This window comes from Pholcus phalangioides, unplaced genomic scaffold (genome assembly GCF_987345545.1).
Source record: "Pholcus phalangioides strain wild (caught in Gottingen) unplaced genomic scaffold, Ppha-v1.0 ptg000015l_1, whole genome shotgun sequence".
NCBI classification, from domain to species: domain Eukaryota; kingdom Metazoa; phylum Arthropoda; class Arachnida; order Araneae; family Pholcidae; genus Pholcus; species Pholcus phalangioides.
Window position 1 is genome coordinate 20,027,826 of NW_028301608.1, and position 21,358 is coordinate 20,049,183.

The 21,358-nt window shown below is 35.0% G+C and overlaps 1 protein-coding gene across 3 annotated transcripts in view; it reads right to left on the minus strand.

Moving 5' to 3' along the window:
- LOC149075634 (prohormone-1-like) overlaps positions 1 to 21,358 on the minus strand; it is a 60,504-nt gene that overhangs the window by 6,827 nt on the left and 32,319 nt on the right. The window lies entirely within an intron of this gene.

A 21,358-nucleotide genomic window follows, 5' to 3' on the forward strand; every position in this document is an offset into this window, starting at 1 on the left:
TTACAAAAGAAATAACGCCAAAATTTAATATTAACTAAAAAGACATTAAACAATAAGTAAAATAATTCATAGAAATCGATTATTAGAGAGTGAAACTTGTTGCCTTGTCTCTCCTGAGGCCAACAAATCAACAAAAAATCATTCCACGTTTCTAAGGGCGATATTCGCAGAGATATTTGAATTCAAAAATCGAGGGAAAGTTGGGGAAAAAAAATCACATAAATATTAACGGACAACGCTTCTTTTTGTGATTTATGCGTTCTTTCAATCTGCTGATTTTTTCGAGACAAAATCTAGATAAAACGCAAAATATAGAACAGGTTTGTGAGTGTTAGTAACAAGGAAGTTTTTTTTCTTCGAAAGCTCTCCGGGTTCCGGGTTTTTTAAGGGTTCCGTGGCGTTTGATCATGCAGAATCCCAAAAAAAAAGCTGTCGCAGAACCTTCAGGGTTCCGCCAAACACCAGTTGGATCGCGTACGCTACCCCTCCTTGAAGCTTGTAAACCTGTTGCTAAGACCCTGTTTATACAAAATTTAGTGACGATCGGATTAAATTGTAGATTTGTGTATAGAGAAAGTACACACCCACACGGAGAAAAAAAAATCAAAATTTTGTACATTTGATTATTCGTACTTGAATAAAATTGATTACTGTTTTTGTTTTGGGGCTGGAGCCTCACAAGTGTGAACTCAGAGCTCTAAAACGTTTTCTATTTTTACCTAAATTAATACATAAAATCATCTTAAAAAAATTCACATGTGGATGAAAATTCACCGAAGATATATATCGATAGTTGAAATTCTTAATTTTTAGAAAATTTTTTTGCGACAGTTCTGTTCTGAATTCCTTTTCTGATTTGGTTGTTTTAGCACTTAAAAGGTAGGGAAAAAAAAATCAAGAATTCCGATTAAGAATTCCGATAATATATCCAAGAATTCCGATAATATATTTTAGCAGAGAGAGTCATGAATGAATTTACATTTTTGGATTACTCCAATGAAAATTTTACGAGCATGAAACCATCAATTCTAAATTTACCTTTTCTGATAATATTTAATGCACATTTTACTTAAATTTCAAAGTCAACCACACATACACTGGTGAAATAAATTAAGAGAATTTGCATATTTTATCGAATTTCATGAAAAGAACTGAACTGAATGTAAAACCACTGCTTCTAGACAAAAATGCAAATCTTGTGCGTCAAATACGTAAGCGTACAGATTTGTGTAGGCGGAGCCAGAAGAGAAACATGCTTTATAAGCGCGCGTAAGTTAAGACGCATTTTGTTCGCTAGCACATCTCAGCGAATTTCCTGGTGTTATCTTGCAGCAATCGGTTAATTTCAAATTGCAACAGTAAAAATGAGTAACCACCAAGGTTTAGATGATGGAATGAGGTGGCGAATTGTGGGGAGACTAGAGGCAGGCCAATCTCAAGTCCAGATTTGTAGAGAGTTCAATTTAACGCCCAGCGTCGCGTGTAACTTATGGAAACAGTTCCAGGATACCGGATCCATCGAGAGAAAGCCTGGGCAAGGTCGTCCAAGAGCCACGACGGCCAGAGAAGATCGCCATTTGTCGATTATAGCGAGGCGTAACAGGAGTGCTATAGCTTCTCAGCTCTCTCGTGACTTGTATGCAGCCACAGGAACCCGTGATCAAGGGTGACTGTTTCCAAAAGACTTCATGAGAGAGGGTTGTTTGCAAGAAGACCTGCTGTTTGCGTCCCACTCACTTCTAGTGACAGGAGAATCCGTTTATCATGGTGCAGAGAGCATAGAGATTGGAGTATGGATCAATGGGCGACCGTTCTCTTCACTGATGAGTCCCGGTTCAGCCTAAGCACCGATTCTCGCCGTACGTTCATATGGAGAGAACCAGGGACCCGCTACCTACCCTCCAATGTCCGCGAAATCGACCATTATGGCGGAGGAGGTTTAATGGTCTGGGCAGGCATCATGTTGGATGGCCGCACACCTCTCCATGTCTTTGAAAGAGGCACTGTGACTGGTGTGAGGTATAGGGATGAGGTCTTGGAGCCCTATGTTCGCCTTTTCATGGGTGCAGTTGGCCCTGAGTTCATTTTAATGAACGATAACGCGAGGCCACATAGAGTTCTTCTGCTCGACGATTTTCTAGAGAGTGAGGATATTCGCCGGATGGATTGGCCAGCCAGATCTCCAGACCTTAACCCTATAGAGCATGTCTGGAATGCTCTGGGGAGGGCAATTTCAACTCGCAACCCCCCTCCGGGAACCATCCAGGGAATGAAAACAGCGTTGCTGAACAAGTGGGATCAATTGCCACAGGAAATGATAAACTGCCTTATTTCAAGTATGAAATCACGCTGCGAGACCTGTATATCTGTAAGAGGGGACCATACCCCCCTATTAACCCATTTTTTTTTGTTTATTCTGCAACCACTGTTTCATACCTTCCGACTCCAACGAGTGTTACGCACGATCATGCGTGTGTATTACAATTATTGAATTTTTATTTGTTTTGTATTGTATCAATGTATATACATATCAAATTTCATTAAAATCGGTGCAGTAGTTCTAGAGATAATTGACCAAGTCTGCAAATTCTCTTAATTTCTTACACCAGTGTACAATTTTCATTCTCCTAAGTTGAATATATTTTAATAATGATCAGTGCGGAGAAATTATATATTTATAAAATTTATTAAACCTCTAATAACATCACACATTCAACGAAATATCATATACCCGTCCATACAAGATTTGTCAAGCAACTTACGAGTGCGTTATTATGTGTGTGTCTCTTTTTACGCTTTCACACAAAAAATAATTCCGGTCAAAAACTCGTAAGTACTCAAAGAAAGTTCCTTAATTGAAGGAATGAGAAATCTTTTGATGTCCCATTTATAAAGCTGAAGAGAATAATTTCTGTATAATTACACCATAAATACGGCGCTTGAGGAAAGTTCGAAATGAATGTACACGAAAAAACTACTTTTGTATAATATCAAATCTAGAAAACATGTCTGTGGATAGCTTTTTTATATAAATACAGGGAAAATAAATTGCCAATGGAAAAAAACTTTAAGAAAACCATAAATATCATCAAACATTCGTATGGACAGTGTAATTAACTTCATGATGTTGTTTACAAGAAATATATATATACATAATGGTGACAACTCGCTGAAGAGCTGCGCCGATAAAGACACCAAAGCGTGAAACAAATTTTGACCGAATTGATGAGGTTTCGCTATTCGCGTGACTTTTATTTTTAATTGAACATCAAACCAACACCATGACTTCTTGAAGCGAGAAATTGGTCTCTATGAGTTTGTTTTCACACAATGGGAAAAAAAATAAATTAAATATTCTTATTTATTCGATGAAAAATACAGAAATGATAGAGACATGGAAATGCGCGTTTATAACTTACTCATAATTTTCAAGAACGTTTGATAAATATGAGTGATTTATTTTTCTCGAATTTTCAGTGATAAGTCATTGAGATACGTATTATATTTTGTATATATTGTGTATACAGGGTGCCCTGTAAGTCCTAATTCGGTCTTTATCACATCAACCGTTTGTCGTAGAGGTATTATTGTTGTAATTTAGAAAATACTCAGAATGTGTTCGGGAATCACTCTGTAGCAGTTTCGAAAGTGAAAATAGAACGTGCCATGAAATAAAAGAAATCTAACCATTTTTAGGACACCTTGTCCTCAAAAACCCAATTAAAAAGTTGTTGCCCTATCTCTCTTGAGTCCAACAAAAAAATTCCATATTTCTAAGTGCAATATTCGTTGAGATAAATTAATTTAAGAATCGGATAAAAGTTTGGAAAGAGAATAGCATAAACTAACAACGCTTCTTTCTCTCGTACGTGCTGTTCTTTTCCAAGTTTTTTCCGCTATTTGAATTTAATTATCTCAGCGAATATTGTACTTAGAAATATGAATTTTTTTACCTCAGGAGAGACAGAGCAACAACTTTCTAGTTGGGTTTTTGAGGACAGGGTGTCCTTCTAAAAAGTTATTTTTTTAATTTAATAACTATACAGCCCTTGCAGCATAAATGACGTATATGAGTTCCCCACACGTTTTTTGGATATTTTTATAATTGGAAGTATGTCTCTAGGATTAACGGTTATCCAATAAAATACGGCAAGGGGAATTATGGAATCGCCCTGTAGAGAGTTTGGGAAAACAAAAAATAAACATTGAAAACGTATTAGGCCGTGGGTTCATTACCAGAAATATCAGGGTGTTTCATTTAAATTCCATTATGACTAGGGCTGGGAATCGATTAAAATTATTAACTAGTTAATCAAAAAACTTTAATCGATGAATCCACTGTTAAATCGAATTTTAATCGAATATTTTGTATAACCATATAATATCAATAAGATGCTATTCATTTCACGCACCTATCCGGCAGATTTAAACAAATACAGGAATAGATTAAAATATTAGGGCTGCCCACTTGAAGCAATTTAATAATCTATACATAATTTTGTCAAAACCCGTAACGTCTTCACCTGGACCTTGTCGTTTTCTTTCTCAAAAATCGATTATTTTATGTTCAGCGATTTCGAAACTAATTTCAACCATCATAATGTTGCTTGCTCTACTCTCAAATGGCTCCTGAAACTGCTCTCATGTACTCTCATGTGGTACATGAGAGAACAGGAGCTGATGCTAACAAGAAAACATGAAAAAGTACTGCTCTCAGTGGAAACGATAAATTTTGGTCTTGTCTTCTAAAACTCCCATCAAATTCAATTTGGAACTGAAATCATCAGTTTTCGTTGAATCGACCTATCGGAAATCAATATTTGATCAAAATATCGATTCAAATATTTGATCAAAAATATCGATTCAAATATTTGATCAAAATATCGATTCAAATATTTGATCAAAATATCGATTCAAATATTCGATCAAAATATCGATTCAAATATGTGATCAAAATATCGATTCAAATATTTGATCAAAATATCGATTCAAATATTTTCTAATATGGCCACCTATCCAAAATGTTATGTATAAGAACGTATTTTGTAAAACATCTAATCGGTTTTTTTTTTTTTTTCAAATCTTTCAAACAAATCAAGTTAATTCACAAAAACTTCTAACAATTTTATTTATTTTCAAATAAAAGAATTTTAATAAAGGGAATTTCAAAATTTTAAAATGAAGGGAAAATATCTAAAAAGAAATATTTTAATCGAATTGATCGCGTCGACCAACTCAACTAAAATTTTTAACTGCAATTAACAATTAACCGATTAACCGGCCCGATTAACCGATTAATCTTACCTCAAATTATAACTCATTTAGCATGCTAATTAGTACATTAAAAATGGGGTTTTCCTAATCGTCGATTTAAACAAAAAAAAAATGCATGTGGTATTCTCACATTCCATAATGTCTTTTGGAAAAAAAAGCATTCAGGTTAAAAGGACAAAAATAATTTTAAATATGATTAAAGGATCCCGTTAAGAAAGAGGGAAAACTACTGAATTAATTTCTTTAATTTAATATTTTTCTCGGAAAAAACTAACTTGATTCATGAAAGAAATGGCAGTTTAAGAATTTCAAAAAGAAAAATTTTATGACTTTAAAAGCATTTGATTCTCAAAGGAAATTGTATGCTTTTTTTTTATTAATTCAAAACGATTCCCAGAGTCAAGATTAAAAAACATGGAATGAGTTTAAATTACACTAATTGCAATTTATCCAGTAAATGCTGTTTATCACATCGTCTTTTGATTTCCTAAAAAAGTTTTTTTCCTTTTTTTTGTGATTTAAGTTTATATATTAATTATTTGTTTTTTACTTCAGATTCTTTCAATTTTTATTGTGAATGGAGGAAAAAAAACACTCATAATTTTTTTTATTATGTCTAAATCCCGATTGAATTTAATCAAATCAGAATTAAAACGAAACAATTTTCTACAAATTTTCTTCTCATAAAATAAAAAGGTATTCCATTAAAAACAGCAAAAATAATCACTTTATCCATATATTTATTAATTGCTCTCACTTTAATAAAATTTAAAAAATTTTAAGTCCGTAATTCTTATACAGTCGAATCCCGTTTTAACGAATATTGTTATAGCGAAAATCTCGTTTTAACGAACACTTTTTCTAATCCCCTCAAATAAGTTTACCCAGGAACAATGCAAAACACCTGGAATTCCTTTATAACGAAGGGATTTCTTCGACCCCTTGGAGTACTTTATAACGGGATTCGACTGTATTTATTTCTAATATCTTTACCTCGATAAAATTTATTGTGAATTTTTTGAAAAATTTTCGACCGAAAAAAAATATCATTCGAAAAACTATAAAAAACGTCAAAATAATTATTTACAAAGAGTAATTTTTTGAGAAAAATAGAAAATTAAAGTTTTCACTTTCCAGCATAATTTTTTTTTCGTTAATACTACAACAGTGAGGATCATAATTTCGAAGAATATTTTGCGGAAAAGAACAAAAAAAAATTTATAAATAAATACAATGTCTCTATTTTAAGTATAGAAATCCAATTTCCTGATAAGAAATTTTTGCAGTTTTGAAGAAGAAGCAAAACAAAAACAAAAAAAATTACTTTGTACGTACTTTCAATGGTTTAAAAATGCATTTTACTTTATTTTTTGCTCTTAATATTTTACCACGTACTAATTTCTTTCTCCCGAAAAAAAAAATTCGCCATTACTTTCAAGAGAAAATAATCTGGAAAAATTGCGTTATAACAAATAAGAAAACAGGGGGTAAAATTTTTGTTTCTGAGTAAAAGAATGAATTTTAGAAGAAAACGCACTAACACACAACGAATTAGAAATTTTTTTTTTCTCCCACTATTTTTAATTACACTTTAAGATGTTTTTAGTCGTTTTTCCCCCTTCCTAATTTATTGTCTTTTTACTACTTTCTTGTTAATGAATTTCATTATGGAAAACATAATGGACAGGGGGGAAAAAATAGTTACTGTTATCATTGTTGCAGAGAAAAAATTGGATTTGTACTTTTGTTTTGGAAATTTATCAAACTTTCGTTTCACAGCTTTATCCTGATGAATGAATTAAAGTGAACATGATTTATATTGATGGTTATTGACAGTATACAGTTTCTAGAATATGAAATTATTTGTTTTCTTTTACACAGTTGAATCCCGTTTTAAAGAATACCGTTATAGCGAAAATCTCGTTTTAACGAGCACTTTCCTGATCCCCTTAGATAAGTTTATACAGTCGAATCCCGTTTTAACACAAACTCCAAGAGACCTGAGAAATCCCTTCGTTATAACGAAATTTCGTTATAAAGGAATTCCAGGTTTTTGCATTGTTCCTATGTATACTTATCTGAGGGGATTAGAAAGGTGTTCGTTAAAACGAGATTTTCGCTGTAACGGTATTCGTTAAAACGAGATTTTCGCTGTAACGGTATTCGTTAAAACGGGATTCGACTGTATGGGAGCAATGCAAAAAAACTGGAATTCCTTTATAATGAAGGGATTTACAAGGTCTGTTGGAGTTCGTTATAACGGGATTCGACTGTAATTGATAATTTTTCGATCGTGTTTGTGGTCATATAGCATTTCATCACAGTGCTGAAGAATATTTTTTAAATAAGGGATCTTTTATTTTCTGCTTTTCGTACACAGGTTGTTCCATAAGTTCATAAATACAGTCGAATCCTGTTAAAACGAACTCCAAGAGACCTGAGAAATCACTTCGTTACAACGAAATTTCGTTAAAAGGAATTCCAGGTCTTCGCATTGTTTCTATATAAACTTATCTAGGTGATTACAAAAGTGTTCGTTGAAACGAGATTTTTTCGCTATAACGGGATTCAACTAATTTTTTTTAACAATTCATAAAAATTATAGGAGTTGGTATTTGAACGCAGGGTCATCTTAAGAGCATCGGGAGGGGGGGGGGGATGAGCACCCCCCGGGGCAAGTGGTTTTTCTGAGACCTCCCTGGAAAATATACAATTTCACTCTCGAAAATTTCAGGGATCTCATTTTCGCGAAGCCTCTCTTCTCTTGGGCCCATGCGTTGAGACGGCACTGATTGAATGGGATTTATGAAAAAGTTATCCTCGCTAAGGGGAACTGTTTTTTTTTGGGGGGGGGGATTTACGGGGGAAATATTTAGTTCAAATTTTCGTCAATAGAGGGCGCTGTGTAAATACAAATCAAGATCGATTGATCAAAACCTTTCTTTTGTGTTCGGTACGTTCTTAAAGCTTCAGGCTCCTAACCAGATCATGCCTCGACGCTCTGTCTCAATGAAGAGATTTTAGCAGAAGACCTGGGCCATGCTGGGAAATGTACATGTATGTGTTGTGAACGAAACGTGAAGCTTGTTTCTGTCTAATGCTTGTTATAGTGCTGCCCTTTTTCATTCCCTGTCTCCCCTGAGGGCAACTAAAAAATAATCCAAGTTTCATTGTGCTATTTAAATTGAAAACCGTAGAGAAGTTGAGAAAGGACAGCATAACTGGGGGGAAGGAGCGTTGTGCCCGCGCGTTAGTTTATTTCATAACTTTTCTCCGATTTTTGAATTCAAATATCTTAGCGAACATTGCATTTGGAAACGTGGAACTTTTTCCTGTTCGTCTCAGGAGATAAAGGGCAACAACTTTCCGATTGAAAGGTAGAGATCAAGGGGACCGCATACAAATTTAGATTTTTTTTTTTATTTTGCGACACTGTATTTTCACTGTCAAAATTGGTACAGGGTAGTTTTTGAAGGCCTTTTGAGCATTTTTAAATTAGAATCATATTTCTACGACTGACGGCTGATGAGATAAAGGCGGCATTAGCGCATTGGAATAGGGGGCAACTTGCTGAATTGGATAGAATCATGGTTAAGAGATAGGTCGCAACGAGTTATGGTGAACGGGGAATTCTCTGGTTGGACAGACGTCACAAGTGGAGTTCCTCAGGGAAGTGTCCTTGGCCCCATACTTTTTTCACTTTTTATCGACAAACTCGATCAGGGTATCGATGGAATTACTAACAAATTCGCAGATGATGTGAAGCTAATGGGGGTAATCGGAAATGAAAGCGATAGGGAGTTGCTCCAGACCAACTTAAACAAGATTGCAGCATGGGCAAATGAATGGAGCATGACGTTTAGCGTAGATAAGTGCATGGTCGCTCATTTTGGTTCGAACAACCCACGGTTCTCTTACGAGTTGAATGGTGTCACTATCCCGGATGCAACTAGAGTCACCGATTTGGGAATTCTCATTGACGAGCGACTTAAGTTTTCTGAACATTGTTCAGCGGTTGTCAAAAAAGCGAATAGAATGCTTGGTCTCATTTTCAAAAAGGTCTCTTCGCGTTCTCCTAAAGTCATTCTTCCTCTTTTTCGAGGCTTAGTTCGTCCTGGACTGGAGTATGCTGTAAGGTTTTGGAGACCATACCTACAGAGGGACATAGACTTGGTTGAAGGGGTGCAGAGAAGAGCTACGCGTGTCCTTATTGGCACACAGGGCTTGAGTTATGAAGAAAGACTTCATTTTTTGAATATGTTTACATTGGATGAACGCAGGTGTCGAGGAGATATGATCGAAGTGTTCAAAATTTTCAATGGGATGGATAGGATGGACCATGAACTTTTAGTACAACGCCAATCGACTGCTTTTACAAGGGGACACCAGTATCGATTGGTGAGGGACAATGCAAGGTTATGGTGTCGCAGGGAATTTTTCTCCAATAGGGTTGTTAATAAATGGAATAGCTTACCCCCGGAGGTAGTAAATTGTAACACAATTGACACGTTTAAAAAGAAATACGATAAACATGTTGGGGTAAATCGAGAAGCTATCCATTCTTAGAATAAGACAACCATAAGTATTCTTTATGGGCATTGTATAATATTTTATCATGTGTATATTGTTTATAATTTGTGTTAATTGCATTTTTAATTGGGTTGCTATATTTTTTGAAATACATGACATCCATATTTTTATGGGCATCTTTTTCTCAGCCACCTCGTTGGGCATTTTGCCTGTTGTGGCGTTGTATTTGTATTTGTATTTTTATTTACAGGACACCCTGCATATTTTTCAATATTCAAACATTCAGTAGTTCATCCCTCAAGACAATGTTTAAGGCAAGCGAAGACATAAAATATGTGACAAAACGAACTGGTATACAAAGCCGGGATTACACTATAAAAGTTTTATAAAATCTCTTTTATAAAACTTTAAACATAAAACCAATAAACTCATAGGTAACATTCGAGCAAATGCAACCATTTATCGTATTGGTTAAATTTTTCAAATTTTATAAATGAACTTTTAGAAAACTTTTATAATGTAATCCCGGCCTTAGACAATTTTCCGCAACAAAAAAAAAAATGTTATTTTCTTTTCTCCTTCAAATAGTAATTATTATTTTATGCCACATTTTATGCTAATGTAATATTGCGTTACTCCTAGATGAAGGAGTGTAGGGCTCTTTACGTTCAACGGTCACGGCCACACAGTATTTCACCTCATTGCTGAGGAATATATTTTAAATAAGGAATCCTTCAGTCACATGAAATTTCTAGAAGAAACGTGTACGTAATTTTCTTCCTTTCTCCACGTGTTTGCTCCAGCAACTCAACAGATGCCATTTCGAATCACGTCGGCGGTGGATGCGTTTCATGTCATGGAAGGAGAGAGAGAGCGAAGGTCTGTTATAGATACTGTATGTATGTATACATACGTCTATTTTGAATTTAAAATCAATGTTTTGGCTTTCGAATTTCAAATGTTGCCATGAGATGAGAGGTAACGTTAGCAAAGTAAGTATAATGCAAGCATTTCCGAAACGTTACTGGTGGAATGCCTTAGTAGCAGAGAAATTCGTAGCTATGATCCTTCCCGTAAATGATAGTTTAATTTTCCATGTCATTGAAGAATGACGGCGCTGTTGTATAAATTAGTTTTTAATAAATAATACGTGACAAAATGGATTTAAGCGGTTTCTCTAGCATCGTGTAATCGTTAAATCATTCATGGTTGGCCCTTATCATAATTGATATATTGGGGTGATGTATTCATTTCAGCCACAAGTTGTCCGGTTTTAGAAGATCGAGGGCATAGAAGTTTTATCATAGGTATAAGGAGGTGATATCAGCAAATCCAAGAGATGGAAATATTGTATTGTGTGGCGTGGCATCGTATTTCTGAGAGATGAGAAATATCATGTTTGCTTCAAGAGCGTTTTGTTCGTATGTGTTTCTTGGCGTAGAAACGTTTCAGGAAATCGGACTGTCCTCTGCATTGCGAGGTAACGTTCGTTGCACGTGTCCAGACCGCAAGAAATGCGGATCTGAATGATGTGCGGTCGTTAACATTGATAGCGATTCACCGCCAGATCTGGAGAGTGTATGGTCCGAACGCCATGAGTGATTACAAGCAGTGTTCTCCAATACGCATCTAGATGCGTGATTCACGTGCATCAAAATTCAATTTCGCTCATCTAGATTTCATTGATGAATAAAAGTAATCCTCAATTAATCCTCTTAAATTTTAGATGATTTGTTTAACAATCAATCGGCAATCCCGAGATTATCTCGTCAAAATTTATCTTCTTTATTTCGTTCACCCCAAAATATCTCGAGTTCTTCACACGCTTTTATTTCCAATGTGGCAGTTATAATGCGGATTAGGAAAATTTTAAAAACCACTCAAATGGTTAAATCGAGTTACTTCTCACTGAAAAAAGAATAAACCCTCACATTTTATAAAAGTTACTCCTTATAACGCAGAAGAGTAGAGAGAAATTGCTCTTCAAAATTATTTTTTCGGGTAACACTGATTGCAAGGTTCGTATAAATGGCTGATATAATAAAACATTATGTTGGAAAAATGTATCATAATATACAGGGTGATTCAGAAAAGACGGGGAAACTTTAAGAGGTGGTTGTACACACAAAATCAAAAAATTTGTGTGTACTACCACCTCTTAAAGTTTCCCCCTCTTTTCTGAATCACCCTGTATACTCTACATCACATCATTAGGGGAAAAACGTTTTTCGTGTTTTTCTGAATTTAGGTAAAGCACACAAAGTAATAGGAATATGATAAGATCTTTAAAAAAGCAAAAATTCAAATTAAATATAAAAAACCAACAACAATAAATAATACTAAAATTCATTAGCAAATTTAGCCTGTTTATCTAAGATGGGTTGGGGAAACCGCATTAAAGCCCTTCTGAGTGTCATAAATGACCTTGACTTATCTGCATCAGTAATTCCCAACGTGGGTGTTAACGTCCCATGGGGGGCGATGGAAATTTCCAGGGGGGTGGTAGAAGCTACGGGTATAACATAGGATTCTATGGGTTAGATTTCATTGTGGGGCAATGTTGGAAAAAATTCCTGAAGGGGGCGAGATGGGACAAAAAAAATTGGCAAACTATGATCTACATCCTTCTCCGAGTGGTCCAAGGCTAATTTCGAGTCTGTCTCATACACAATCGCGGAAAATTTTGTTGACAATTTTCGAAATAGGATTGAAGAGAAAGCAATTTTAACCCATATTATAAACATATTAAAAGTTTCTTTCTTTCCGAGGAGTACTTGAATTTTCAAAAGAATCCCATATATCAGACTATTTTACTACAAGCTCGTTGTAATTTTATTAGGGGAGGCCTAAATCGCTTTTCTAACAGATGCCAATGCTGTGATTATCGTGGGGAAAAACTGATTTCGTACACGTCATTGCAAACTGCAGTCATTTTGCTGGCCAACGTCTCGCAGTTTTTGGCTCTCAGTCATTATCGTTGTGTGATTTTTTCCAATATTTTACAAGATGGAAGAAACTTATTGTTTCAGTTTTTTTCATGTAATCTTAACTACGTTACAACCATGCTAAAACCTGCCATGAAATGAAATACATCAATGGTTCATCTCGCATTTATATTCTGATTTTCTCTCTCTCTCTCTGAGACATTTTTTTTCCTATGCTCTGCATTTTTTAAGCATTTATGTTCTGCATCTATGCGTTCCCCTGTGTTGATGACAACAAACGACAAACAAGTCTTTCTCTTTTGTAATAGCTTTTTTGCACTGTGGGCTCCGGTCTAATGCACAATATAACCGCACATTATTATTACACTTTTGCATTATTATTATAGCCTGTTTATCTGTTATGCTGGAATAAAAATAGCCTACCCCATAACATGTTCTACTAGGTGCTATATGAATTTGTATATATTTTCTTGTTTTCTCATTTGTCTTCCTCATGCTGAATTCTCAATGTGTGCTTCCGTTGCGAGTATATATTTTTGCATTTTAAGTTTGTTGATGATTTTATCTTTAACGTGTAAATTCGATGAATTATTATTATTATTTGCTTTTCTATTAATTTTCATTACTTGTATTTTTGTATTCTTATGTCCGTGTGTTTCCCATCTCTGTAATTGGGCTCAGCCTGTTGAGATGTGTAAATAAATAAACATATGAATTGCAAATTCGAGATATTGAAATTCAAAATACTTCATTTTTGTCACTTTTTACAAATAGCTTTGAAATTATTGTTGTTTTTTAGTGCATCTACTGTCCCAAATACGAATTATCGGTGATAAAATGCATTTCATTATTCTGAAACTTTATTCAAAGTTTTGATTACTTTTTACATATTTATAATAATTGCTACCTAATATTTTGAATAAATTAATTGCGCAACTTCCAACCCTCTTGATATAGGGTGCACAACTCATGCGTACTAGCATTCTGAAAAGGTTTCTAGTTCAAATCGCTTGATACAATACGCGCCAATCTCTATAACGGTTTTTTCCAGCTTCATGTTTCCGTGACTCCATAATATGAACATTTAGTGCTTCAGAAACAAAGTATCAGGAGTAATTATTTTGTAAATCTGCAAAATGAAATTCGATGCAACTCTTTCAGCCATAAAAGTTGGTTTTTCATAATAATAATAATAGTAATTCATATAATGGCCAAGTTCGAATTCTCCTCCGCAGGCGCTTTTGTTGAACTTCTCTCGTTTCGAACCAAACTAAATATTAAATAAATGGATAATATACAGTCATTATATTATCTTTTTTTTTTTCCGCTTCTTCAAATAATATTAGAAGACAGAAATCTCAGCAATTCAAGAGCTAAATTACAGTACAAAGTTAATTAGTTTTTCCCCTCAAGTGATATCTTTTTTCCCAAAAGTAATGTGCACCCCAAAAAATATGGATACATTTTGTTAAATAGAAATTTAGGAATCCGGTTTCCCAAAGTCACTAACAATGACGTTTATCGTGCGTACTAATGACGATTCAGGTATCTTAATATGATGGTAGAGTACATTTTTCTTTCAGCAATGACTCACCGTGAAATCCTATCATTAATATACACACTATTATATGATAATTCTTCTGGAGTATGAAATGATCCCTGTTTCGAAACCGAGATATGCATTGCCATTCATTCCGAAACAAACTCCCACGTCTTGTGGTTCTCATTAAGATCTTTTCTATGCATTTATAAATGGCATTATGTTATCCATTTGTTATACGTGAATGTCTTAGTAACTTGAAGTATCACAAAGTGTCGCATTTACCTCATCCATTGATCAATTTCTGCTCGTTCTTCAAAAGAATTGATAGTTTCGCGGTTGAGTGATGGTTATATATTCGAAATTTTCTGTAAATCTTTCATCAAATTTAAAACTTGTAGCATACGCAGTTTCCCCTTGGCGTATTAGATTTATTATATTCTTATTATATTTATTTTTATGGCGAAGCTCCCGAGTTATAGTGTAAAACAATTTCGTTACGAATGCGGTCCGCAAGCTTGGTGCCCCGACCGGGACATATATTGGAACCAGGGTGGTAGTAGTAGATTTGTCTTAACGAGATCTACCTGTAGACCTCAAAAACATCGATATATTCTGAATTTCTCGTGAAATAATGAACGTTTAAATTATTTCGTTACGCAAGTTTTTGCGAATGCGCCCAGTATCGTCGGATGCTGCAAAAGACGTATTCACGTTAAAAAAAACTTCAAATCGATTTCAGCCGTGTATCATCAAGTGTTCCAGACTCTGCCACGAAGCTGGGCTGGAAGAGATCTCGGAAACGGGATAAGTCCATTGGCAAAGTTCTGACGTTCATTCATTCATTCATTCAGCCGTGTATCATTCAAATTATTAATTGCTGATTTGAATAAAAATTGAAATTACAAAAATATTTCACGCGTTTTTAATGGCGCAGTTCTAATGGATATATCGTGTGTGAGATGAAACGTCAGAGTCAAGAGTATTTTTATTAGAGATTTTGTAAAAATTTATTTTTATAAATATACTCAGAAATGAGTTTTCCGCCGAATAAACTGTCGTAAAATTTGTGTATGGCCCTCTTGTTGAGCCCTGTATATGAAAGAAAGGTTGACTCATAACCTCAGTAAATACTTTGTTGTTTTATCATTTGATATCTCACTGTCATTTACAGGCTGTTGGCATCAAGAAAAAGCAATTTACCTTACGAATTCTATATCTATATAACGTCGAGACCAACGAGAAACGGGACCGAAAGTCCTTTTCCTTAGGAATTACTTTTCCTGTCAAAAGAAGAGCCCGAACTATATTCCGATCGTCTTCATTCCGCTTAGAAACCTTTTCCGACATTGTTTTACTATTATTTTTATCCCTCTGGAAAAAATAGCGTCCCATCTGTGCAGTTTTTTTTAGTGTGTATACGACAGACCCTTCGAGAAATGACAAATCTACGAGATCCTGAGATCAAATATCATAGTTCCAATGTGCGTTGTGCAATGATACTTATCGAATATTTATCAATTGCTTTGAATTTTAATTTACGTCAGTTACATTTCTTTAAATCTATCCTCCACCTATTCAAAGGTCAATTTTCATTACCTTTGAATACGTCTCGATCTTCAAATAGAGACCAAGTAAGTAGTAAGCACTACCATTATTTCATAGAACACATTTGGAAAATCATTTTACTTATATCATACAAAAAGATTCCTCAATACATTTCCAAAAAAAATCACTCACAATATTTATCATCTTTTAAAAAACGTATCAAACAATACTTAACCTCACTCGATGGCATTAAAAATTTGTTTTAATGTTTCCTCTGTTTTACTCATGTAGTTTTTTTTCTTTTATAACGCAATACAAGAATTTATTTGCATGCTGCATCTTGTTTCATTTTTTTTTTTTTCTAACGTACCAAATATTTAAAATTTTATTTCATGCAAAGTGCGAATTTGTTACCAAATCGCACTCCTCTGTTGCCATAAAAAAAAATCCTATTTATTCAATAATATATGTTAACATTTTCTTTTTGTCTATACTAATTTAATTAGCATTTACCAGAATGGGTCATCTTTCTTGACCCCCATGGTAATTTCTACTTCCTCTCTTTTTTCATATTTTTTATTTGCATAATAATAATGATGATAATAACAATAAACTATTTGAATTTGAAAAAAAAAAGGAAGAAAATTCTGTACTCACTAGATGTATTTTTACGCCAGTTGCCTTTAACCCATCAGAATTAGGATAGTTCTGGTAGTTAACTTGTCAGAACTCCTACGGACGACCATAGCTTTAGTGCTAAATGATTTTGGTTGGGTGGGAAATTTTTGTACAAATATACCTGCGTTTTCTCCTTTTACACAACGGATCACTATCGCAATTTCGACCTTCAGCTATTTCTTTATACCCCTAGGGATAGCTCAGGTAATCAATGCATATTAACTTCACAGAAGTTGCTCATCAAATTATGACTGTCAGTGAAGCCCGCGGGCCACCAACTCACATAGTAGTAATAAGCATTGTAAGATTCACATGAACTTGATATCAAGTACAGTCAGTGGCGGGTAGGCTAACGGGAACCTAGTTGAACGAAGTTGGGGAGCGAGCGGCTTGAATTATTGAAGATCCAATGCAAACTTCTCCAGTCTCTGCCCTAAACAGTCAAGGTGAACCCACAGATAACCAAATCCACGTAAATCCCAGACCCTCCTCTTCTATCGTCCCAAACTATTCGTCTCGAAGAGATATTCTATAGCCCAACTCAGATGATACTTAAAATATCCCATATTTCCCAACAGGTAATCTTTGGAGAAATAGCATCTCATCTAACTGAAAAGAATCGCTAGTTAAAAAATGAACGCAACGCAATAAAATGCAACTCTTGTGATGTACATTGCGCTTAGTTTCAAGTTATTAGGTTCTCTTCCGATAGTAAACAAACACGTTTGAAAACTTGCTTGAGTAAATTTATCTATGTGGAAAAACAAATATTTTCTCATAACAGCCGTGATGATGTCAACTAAGCGACACTGACTCTATAGAATCATGGGGGTGGGGGAGGGCATTTTGAAGTAGTTTATCACTGTTCCACTTAGTGGCTATACTTGAAGGCAGAGAAAACTCGGTATTCCATACCACCCGACTATTCCACAATACCCGTACTTCCTATATTAATTTAAAAAAGTTTGTAACGATAAAAGAGGCAGGACTCTCTTCAAATATGAAAATTATATAACGAATTATAAAATATTGTTCGTTCCATGTAAGCCCGCAATTATTTTCACACTGGGCTCTGAGAGTGGTAAGGATGAACTGAACGGGTTTCATTCGATAGATCCTTATATAATTTCTAATAATAGTTTCAGACACTTGAATTTAATTCAGTTCAGCTCCACTTCTGACTCAGGCAAATCCAGAAGCAAAACTTCGACCTTTCCAGCTGAAGTGCCAATCGTTAAACAACCCACACGCGTCTGCTTTCCTCAATCTTCGGTTTGAATACCTGGGACATAATATCAGATGTTTAATAAAGATGTCCCAAGAGGTGCTGGCTATATACCATAACTTTCTTCACCTAAATTGGAATGAATGCAACCTAATGCACTTCAGAACTTCGTATGTGTTGTACCCTTTTGTTCAAGCTTATCCCGATATATACGGAGCACAACATCTTGAAACACTGTCTGCTGCAATTACAGCAAACTTTTGTGAAAGTTATCGACTTTTCCAAACACACACCTATTCAACTGCTACGCATATTTTAGTTGATGAGCGGATGAATAGCTTGAACTACGGGGAAATCATTTATAATGCATTGAAAACTGTGACTGAAAAGACTCTGAAAAGAGTGTGTTCGTTGTTTCTTCTTCGTATTGTTTGTTTAGGCAGGAGGAGCAATTTAATTAATGCGCAACGCGTGAACACACTGTACAGTATCCTGATGAAAAGAGATTTTTCTCACGCCGTGATATTATAAGCTGCATCTGGAATTGAAACTATCGTGCAGATGTGTCCCGAGTGTGCGCATGAAAAGATTCACGTGAGCACACGAGAAAAGATGTTTGATGAGAGAAATAGCTCATCATATTTCTCACTTTGCGCTGCATTCCCGGAGATTTATTCATCTTCTTTGACACATATTTTGTCTTGTATCAAAATATGCAAGAAGACTTCAGATAAAAAAAAATTGATGACATAAACCAAAGTCCTGATAACCATCAACGAATTTTTTTCAAATGTTATGGTATTTGCCCGTTCTGTACATTGCGAAAGTGATGGCATTCGAATTATAACAAGACTCGCATTGCGAGCAAATATTTTAAAACCTACCGAGGGATATCATTATAAGAAATACAGATAACTGGATGCCAAGCGAGTGTAATTGGAAAGTAAAGCCGCATACCTCTGTGGGGGAAACAAACCACCAACCTCACACTTTCCGGGCGCGTGTTCTACCATTAAACTACAGAGAACTGAATTTTCTTTCCTAAAAACACTGTGTTCCTTTGGGCTGAACGGGACTACGCACTATACAGCCTAACTGAGCAACGAAATTAACCTCCAGATGGCGACTTGCGACATAGAACGAAACGATTAACCTCTTCGCTAATTGTACGAAATATAGATGACTGGATACCAAGCGAAGATATCAATTGAACTATATTAAGCGAACTGTATTTCATACAATTAGTGAAGTCGCTCATCGTTTCGTTCTATGTCGCCATCTGGAGGGTAATTTCGTTACGAGCTGTTGCAGAGTTATAGTGCGCAGTCCCGTTCAGCCCAAAGGAACACAGTGTTCTTAGGAACGAAAGTGTCAGTTCTCTGTAGTTTAATGGTAAAACACGCGCCCGGAAAGTGTAAGGTTGGTGGTTCGATTCCGCACAGGGGAATGTGACTTTTTCTTTCCAATTATCTTCGCTTAGTATCCAGTCATAGCGGGCAGCCTCAATTTCTTAACGCAGAGGTTCTCAAACTTTTTCCACCCGTGGTGCCCCTTTTCCCTATTCAATGTTTATCGACGAGCTCAGCCGGCTTCCCCAGAGCTATTTAACAAAGGATATTTTCGAGAAAAGGTTAGAGGTGCACCAGGGTGACGTGACGCACAGTTTGAGAACCCCCTGTCTTAACTTATTCCTATAGTCATTTACATCTACCGAATAGGTGAGTGAAATGAATGGAATATATTTTTAAGTATCTCTATTATTAATATTATATGGTCACAAAAAAAAAAAAAAAAAATTGGATTAATCGATTAAAATTTTTTGATTAACGAATTAAAAATTTTGATCGATTCCTAGCCCTAATTTATATTTATACTACGTATGAGTATATTGAGTATATTATATAATACTTATTTTATATATTTATATATATATTTTTGCAAATTTTCGAACGTCAAGACAATGATATTCATTATAAAATAGCATGACATCATTTTAGTGGAATAAACATTAATTGAAAATAAAGGAAATTTCTCAGTTCATAAAATGATGAAACAAATTTAATTTCCGATTGAGATTCAATCTTATCCAAAACTAAATTTAAAGTTTCATTTTTTTTTAAAAATTGAAACAAATTAAATATTTTTTTAAAATAAATTTTGCAAATTCATGTCAGACGTGACTTTTCAGGCTATTCATGTCAGGATGTCTGTGATTCCCCCTCAACCCTCAACAAATGAGACGGCAACCTCATTTAAATAAGGCTAAATTATATTACTTTGTAATTTATGGCAAAATTCTGAATTATAGTTTCATTTAGCTTGAGTTTCTTAAACGAAAACATTATAAATCACTATTATTGTACATCAAGTAAAATATTAAAGAATGAAAATATTTTTTTCCTTTAGGCCTATAAAAATTCCGTATCAAATCTTTTTTATTTTGTATAATCAGTTGTTATTAATTAATGTCACGAATCCAATTTGCGTCAAAGCATTAATGTTTGCTTATGGCTTTGCGGAAGAAAAGTGAAAGGCTTTAATTCCCTGTCTTGTTTAACAGCGAGTCATTCGCAGTATTACATCCGGCAAAAAAAATGAAATATCTCTGATATGGCAATAACTAATACCTTTCTTTATAGAAAAATTTATGTGGAGAAATTCCCGAATGATCCATACGCAAACAATAGTTTTTTTCTGATAATAATCGAATTTCGGGAAACCAGAAAATGTAAAAATGCAAATTTTTTACGGGGAAATACCTGAAATCGTTTAATGCGCGTGAAATTTGAAAGTGAGCTAAAAAATTGTATTTGGTGGAAATTTTTAATGTTATGAGATTTAAATAAAATTCTCATTCGAAAGTATCTGAGAATGTATCTGTTATGAATTTTGCTAAAAATTTTGCTTTTAAAATAAAGAATTGATAAGAAATTTGTATTGTGTTATTACATAAGGTTTTTTTCTGGGTTTCGCAATTAAATTATGCACATAGAAACTGTGGACTCAATTTTCAGAGGACTTATTTGATAGATTGCAATGCTATTTGTAGGCAAAGAACTCAAAAATTGTTTTTAAGAAGGCATAACCCTTGACCCGCGGACCAAATGTCCAAATGTGGCCCTGAGGGTTATCTGATGTGGCCCGCCCCCTTCACCTTAATTTTGTAAAAATAAACCATGCACCACATTTACAGATTGCTTAAATGACCTGTGGCACAATTCCAGAGCATTTAGGGGGCCCGTGATACATTCACAGATCACTTAAGTGACCCGCGACACAGCTCCAGAACACTTAAGCGATCCGTGGCACATTTAGAGATCCCTTGAGTGACATGTTGGCACAGTTTTAGAGCGCCATTGCTGTTCTACATCACTCAAGTTACCCGCAGCACGTTCTCAGATTACTTTAATGATCCGTGGCACGATTACGGATCACGTTAGTGACGCGGGGCACAGTTGCAGAGCACTTAAGTGGCCCGGACGCATTTCAAATCATTTGGATCCGCGAAATATTTAAAGATCATTATTATACTGGCTCTGTAGCGGACTTATCAACAGGGGTGAAAGTTAGTTCAGATGCCCACAAACTACTGAAAGGTTTTTCCCGTTTTTGGCACAC